At 41.9% G+C, this 7,458-nt stretch overlaps 1 long non-coding RNA gene across 1 annotated transcript; it reads left to right on the top strand.

The window, feature by feature from the left end:
- The first annotated feature begins 152 nt into the window (after positions 1-152).
- Positions 153-4,546, top strand: LOC310772370. The gene is made up of 4 exons (XR_014552491.1): positions 153-213; positions 427-534; positions 3,276-3,385; positions 3,888-4,546. It is a non-coding gene; the product is annotated as an uncharacterized lncRNA (long non-coding RNA).
- Positions 4,547-7,458: the final 2,912 nt, after the last annotated feature.

Below are 7,458 nucleotides of genomic sequence, written 5' to 3'. Positions count from 1 at the left end.
TGTGTGTGTGTGTGTGTGTGTGTGTGTGTGTGTGTGTGTGTGTGTGTGTGTGTGTGTGTGTGTGTGTGTGTGTGTGTGTGTGTGTGTGTGTGTGTGTGTGTGTGTGTGTGTGTGTGTGTGTGTGTGAACAGCTGGCTCAGATGATACTAGCCTGGATAAGTCCAAAGGGGACAAATCCCGCCTGGCGCGCTCCATCAGCCCTGTTGACAAACAGTGAGTCTCAAACAGATAGACAGACAGATAGACGGATAAAGAGAGAGATCATTTAGTGTGTGTACATACATCTCTGTGTGTGTGTGTGTGTGTGTGTGTGTGTGTGTGTGTGTGTGTGTGTGTGTGTGTGTGTGTGTGTGTGTGTGTGTGTGTGTGTGTGTGTGTGTGTGTGTGTGTGCGCGTGCGCGTGCGTGCGTGCGTGTGTGTGTGTAGGACTCCCCAGGAGGGTGGCCAGGTGCTACTGGAGCCAATAATGGAGGAGGACATTGAGCCGCCTGAGGCTCAGACTGAATCAGAGAGAGCTGCTCCCAGCCTGATGACGTATGACACACAGAAATATACACACACAGGGACATCAGCAAGCTAACACACACACACACACACACACACACACACACACACACACACACACACACACACACACACACACACACACACACACACACACACACACACACACACACACACACACACTGGGGTTGGCATATTGTCACAGTTTGACCCTACAATACCACACAACATCATGGACCTTTGTACAAAAACGATGCTTACACAGCTTTCCATGTCAACTCTGTGATGTATTGAAAGCACAGTTGATGTGAGAAAAGCGCTGGTTAGCGACACACTGCATACACACACTTTAAAAGAGACACACTGCATACACACACTGCATACACACACTGCATACACACTGCATACACACACTGCATACACACTGCATACACACACTTTAAAGACACACTGCATACACACACTTTAAAAGAGATTTGGCTGTGGCCTATTCTGACCCTGAATGGTAAAAGCTAGGCTGATGTCAAAGATGTATGTAATATATACATATATATAATATCATGTGTATATACAGTACAGGCCGTGTCTTGTTGCTTCACCATTATGCTACAGAATTTAGAGTGGACATTATTCCCACCAGGCTGTGTAAGGTTGAGAATACATGTGTTGCTTCAAGGCTTCAAGCAGACATCAAACATCGTAAGCATGCAGGTCAACCTGTGATGCTTGAAGTTTGAGGGATTGAGGGATTTTCATCAGCAATTTAGCAACTACTGGACTGGGTTAGATAGACTAGAAATATGGCGCGCTCCTGTCTAGCACGCTGCTCGTGCTTGAGCGGGCGGCACTCATTTCTACCTACTGTGCCTCGTTGGTTCGCCCTTCGAGGTCTATTTGAACTATTTGCAATTAACTGGCGAGTTGTAGCATCGGGGTGCAGCAGGAACAGAAACCTGAACCTCTGATTTCAAATCATGAAATTTAACTGGTGATGAAATAAATAAATATCTGAATGAGAGAAATCCTCATGGAATAGAAATTCACTCAGCCGAGCAGGAGATCAGCCCATATCGCCAGGTCAGACAGGCAGGTTACAGCACAAATGACATGAGCCTATTTCACTTCCCACCCAATTCACCCATTTTGCATCTAAAAGGCAGGAAGTAAAACAGGTGCAAGCATAACACTAATGAGGGTTTCCAACTTCCAATTCGGTGATCTAGTGCTGGGGCCCTAATCAATGTCTTGCTTGCACCTGTTTTACCTCCTCCCTTTTAGACACAAAATTGTTTTAATTGTGTGGGAAGTGAAATAGGCTATTTGGTGAATTGGTTGCTCAAAGGCAGATGGCTGAGGGGGAACTATGCTTTACATGCTATTATAATTACTATTACAAATGATATATTGTATTCGTATAGTCTAAATGAAACATTAAAGGAACACTCCGCCCATTTTCAACCAGCTTTGTATCATTAGAACATCAGTAGTATATCAGAAAACTGTAAACTGTTTTGAAGTCTGTCATTTAATTTGACAGTTATTGAGTGTTAAAGTGTGGACCAGTGACATCACTGGTCCACACTAACTCAAATTAATAACTCATTAACTCAAATCAACTCTCAATAACTGTCAAACTAGATGACGGTTTTGAAGTCATTCATCTAGTTTGACAGTTATTGAGAGTTGATTTGAGTTAATGAGTTATTAATTTGAGTTAGTGTGGACCAATGATGTCACTGGTCCACATTTTAACACTCAATAACTGTCAAATTAAATGACAGACTTCAAAACAGTTTACAGTTTTCTGATATACTACTGATGTTCTAATGATACAAAGCTGGTTGAAAATGGGCAGAGTGTTCCTTTAAGGTTCAGATGGGTCGCTGTGCGTGGAAACGGCTGTAATGACCGCAGCGCGATTCCTTTCATTGTAGCATTTTCTGAGTTCTTCACTGACACATTTCATGCTGCCAAATAAAACTAATTGGACTTGCGACATTATATTTAATATTTCAAGGTCAGAGAAGTGTCCCTTTTGAACGTATTTCGCCTCACAATGATGTGAAATCAGGGGGCGAGGTCTCTCAAAGGAGAATAATTAGGGGCGTGATATTTAAATGACGATAGATTACAGCCGCTGGGTTTATCAATGAGTGCTCCTTCTTATGCTGTGATTGGCAGGATACAAATGCTTCATAACACGAGCCCTATCGTAAGAGGCTTCTGAAACTGCCGTGTCTGCCAACATTGATAAATCCGGGCCAGTATGTTTTAGTAATAGTAATAGTAGTAGCAATGGTAGAAGCAGTAGCACTAGTAGTAGGAGTAGTAGTAGGAGTATCCTGTGCTTCAGTGGAGAGGTTTAGTGTTGAAATGCCACCAACAATAAAGGTTTTTTGGGGGAAACAATATACCGTATAACATTTTGGAATTTCATGGCATGAAATCTAAAGCTATTGAATATCCAAATATATCATATCAGCCTTCAAAAGCTCATTGGGGACACCCTGACATTATGGGGCACACAGCAGGTCAAAACAATGAGTATATCAATGACACAGACATGGTCTATCTGAGCTTTGGTTTTAATCCAAATATTACAAAAGTCTAAAGTCATGTTATAGCACATAGTGACAAGCAAGACAACAGTAAAACTGTCAGGTTGTTGTATTGAGTTTGGCGTACCACATAGGAGAGTGATCCCTGTTATCCAAGAGTTGCAACAACACTGTACCGTCCACCACTCACTCACTCCCTGCCTTCTTGTCCAGTTTGATCTTCTCCCACCTCCAGAGGGATGATGAAGTCACCTTTGACACTCTGCTGCCCCCAGAGACCACCAAACGCAAGACTGCAGCTGACCATCTGTACGAACTGCTGGGTGAGCGAATCAGAATTAACTATTATCTGCAGTTAAAAAATAAATAACTGAGTGCTGTTTAAAGAAATTGGTAAATTAGAAAAACGTCATTATATACCCAAATTCTCTTACTTAACACAGCTATCACAGTACTTGTAATTAAGTTAAAATTGTCATAATAAACAACAAAGAAATACCGGTAGTTGAAATGAATGTTTTCCGGAGTTAGGTACTACAGTACAACCAAAATTACAAGACAATCACTGGCACAGTGGTTTGAAAGAAGTATTCACCTCATTTGATTTTCTTGATTTTGTGGTTTATAGTAGTTTACAGTCTAGAGAGTCTGAGCGGGACAAAATGGGGTTTCAAAGAAAAATAATAAATTGTAATTTTTCCATTCATGAAATCACAGAGGGTGCACTCTTTAGTAGGGGTTTTAGTCACATTTCTTCATTGACTTGCATAGTGAAACTGTATTAATCTCTGATGCCCCCCCCCCCCCCCCTCCCCTCCCCCTCAGAGCGGGTGAATGCAAGACGCCTGATGGTACAGCAGGCTGAACCCTACAGTGCCATCAGCATCAGCCTTGGACCACTCAGCAGGACAAGTTGTTAGTGCAGTCATTGGTTTTAAATTGGGGCAAGTTGTTAGTGCAGTCATTGGTTTTAAATTGGGGCAAGTTGTTAGTGCAGTCATTGGTTTTGAATTGGGGCAAGTTGTTAGTGCAGTCATTGGTTTTAAATTGGGGCAAGTTGTTAGTGCAGTCATTGGTTTTAAATTGGGGCAAGTTGTTAGTGCAGTCATTGGTTTTAAATTGGGGCAAGTTGTTAGTGCAGTCAGTCATTGGTTTTAAATTGGGGCAAGTTGTTAGTGCAGTCAGTCATTGGTTTTAAATTGGGGCAAGTTCTTTGTAATGCTACAAAAATATCAAATGTAACAGTCCATTGTAATGATCAAAGAAGACACACTCTGTTATAAAAAAAATTGTGTTGAATATCCTCATCATCCAGCATAAGTATGACTTGATGTCGCTGTGTCTGAATTTAAAAATGATTCACAAAGCCACTAACATCAAAATGCCTGGATGTTGCACTGTTGGAGCATCAGTGGCTTGAGTGTAGTATGTTGAAACCTTCATGTGAGGTTCTACTTAAGTATGAACAGTGTTTACTGCGAACAGTGTATGTATGTAGCTACAGTATGTATGTATGTATGTATGTATGTATGTATGTATGTATGTAGCTACAGTATAATTCAGACATAGCGACTGTCGACTGATCAACCATCAACAGCTTGAGACTGACAGAAATGCATTAAAGGTTCAAGATTCAAGATTTTTATTGTCACTCCGTAGTACAAGTATCACGTGTGAAATTCTTGTGCTGTGGACTCCGTTTACAACATAGTACAAATATAACAGGGCATATGAGTGCAAAAACAACAAAAGACACAAGCAATAAGGCAGTAGAGTGATAAGACAAGTCAGAGACAGTGGCATATTCACTGCACATAGGTGCACATGTCATGTGCATACTTGGACGTACTTAAACATTTTGAATTCGACGTATTTGACGTACAGGTGCAAATAGCATATACCTAATTAAACATACAATTAAACATTAGACATACATAGGTAGACCCTGGAATACAATGAGGCCATTTACACCTGGCACTGACGTGTTTTCTGTGATCAGATTGTAATCGGATATTGCTTGACCACTTGAAAGTACAGGTGTAAACGCCCCCAAGACACATTGAGGACGGATTGCAATCTGATCGGCCAAACCACCTCTGGAGGTGGTCAGGGTCGTGTGCATTGTGTGACCACATTGCACTCAAGTGTAAATACAATACGTCCTCTCAATCCACATACAACAGCAGTCACCACTGTTTTTCTGCTGCTCTACACTATGGAGCTTGCGTGATGCGATCGCAATCGGATCTCAAAGGGGACACAAAAGACATCAATACCAGGTGTAAATGAAATCAGGTTAATGTGGTCAAGCACTATCCGATTGCAATCTGATCACAGAAAACGCATGGTAGTGCCAGGTGTAACTGGTCTCATTGACTGTATTTAAGGGTTGTAACATAGACTGTATAGGTTGTAGCCAATTCAGTGACAGACGTCCACGGACCATTCGCCTTTTTCACAGCAGTCGTTTTGTGTCTCAAAGGCAGGCCAGGAAGTAAACGTTGCAACCAAAACATTAATGAGGACCCTGGCACCTAAATGGATTGGAAGTTGGAAACCCTCATTCATATTTTGCTTGCAGTTGCACCTGCCTGGCTGTGTTACTCCTTGCCCTTTAGACACAAAGACCGGGGCCACCGGGTTCAAACTTGGAAGACGCAGGGAGATTTACATGGGTAGCATGTTAGGTTTAACATGGGTAGGAGGTGGCATCAAGTTTTAACATGGGTAGCATGGAAGAGCCACGTTAAAACCCTTTCGTTTTGATAAGACTAATGAAACGGTATGAACAGTAATTCTTCCATATACAAGACCATTAACAATAACAGATACACCACCTGGAAACAACAGTTATGAAAGCATTTAGCTTTAATTATTCATCAAAAATGTGGCAAAATGTCACCTGTAAAATGTTCTTTTTTTGGCCCTCCTGAAGCATTAATCCATATATGTAAAACACTTTTTTTGATTGATTGAAACGATTTATTTCAAACAGTTAAAACAATACATAAAGTGAAAAAAAACAGTAAACATAAGTCTAATAGACTTACTATAAAAAATACGTAAACTCAAACATAAAAAAGGCGAACTGTTTGAAAAGGGGCAGGAAGAAGCCTAGGCTTATCGAGTCCTGCCCCCAAATCATTCATAAACAAATTCATACATCCCTATATTATATGCATATCCCAACTCTCACGCTGACAACACTGACAAAACTAAATGAATTAGACACAGTTTATGTGCATTTTTTCCCTTTGATGCAATTGGCATCATCAAAGAAAGACCTGAGCAATAGGATATTTGTCTTGTCAAGGTCAAAAAAATGAAAGGAAAAAGATGATTGATTTTTTCTTACTTACACATAAAGCTTTCAAGAACAGGAGTGTTGATATGGCAACGCTGATCAGGTCATAGAGTGGTGTCAACTGAATCTGCATTACGTTTACTACAAGATGCACTCAGACCCAGACCCTGCTTCCTGACTTCCTTAGCCACTCCACACAATCACCATGGAATACAAATGAAGCAAGTTGTCAAGTGATCCACCGGACTACGAACACTCGATACCCACTGGCCATCAGATGACTCCTCATCCAAGCCAGCAACCCCACAGTACCACTCAAAGTCCCTGCTGTTAAGGTTGACCTGAGACGGGTTTCTGGATATCGCTGAACCTTTTGACATTTTAACATCTTAAATTCTGACCATTTTCATGCAAAAAACAAAACAATAATAATCCCTGCCAGGGTAGAAACAACATTTACTGTCATGGGACACTGAAACGGATACCAAAACTATATTTGTTTGCTGGATGAGCAGCTCCTTCAGGCAGGTTGAGATAGTTTCATAGATCGGTTTCCTGTCAGGTTTTCAACGGCGATCCCTGAGGTGTAAAATAGAGGAAGAACCTCGGTCTAATCCTACGTACGGTTTTGGAACATTTCCCACATCAGAGTCCACTCTGTGTGAAACTGGCCAAAAGCCCAAAGAGTCCACTCTGTGTCAAACTGGCCAAAAGCCCAAAGAGTCCACTCTGTGTCAAACTGGCCAAAAGCCCAAAGAGTCCACTCTGTGTCAAACTGGCCAAAAGCCCAAAGAGTCCACTCTGTCAAACTGGCCAAAAGCCCAAAGAGTCCACTCTGTGTCAAACTGGTCAAAAGCCCAAAGAGTCCACTCTGTGTCAAACTGGCCAAAGGCCCAAATGCAGTGAGTGTCTTGTTGTGACCATGTGTCAAGTGTCAGGATGAGTGGATTGGATTGAGCTTGTGCTTGGCACTCGGTGCTGCAGGGCGGAGCGAGGTGGGGAAACCCCACTCCTGCTCAGTTGACTTCCTCCTCATCATCATCATCAGGGCGGAGCTAGGTGGGGAAACCCTACTCCTGCTCAGTTGACTTC

Source organism: Poromitra crassiceps (genome assembly GCF_964638095.1).
Source record: "Poromitra crassiceps genome assembly, chromosome: 2".
Taxonomy (NCBI): domain Eukaryota; kingdom Metazoa; phylum Chordata; class Actinopteri; order Beryciformes; family Melamphaidae; genus Poromitra; species Poromitra crassiceps.
Note: the sequence above shows the minus strand (reverse complement) of the source record. Positions and strands in the feature narration are given on the sequence as shown.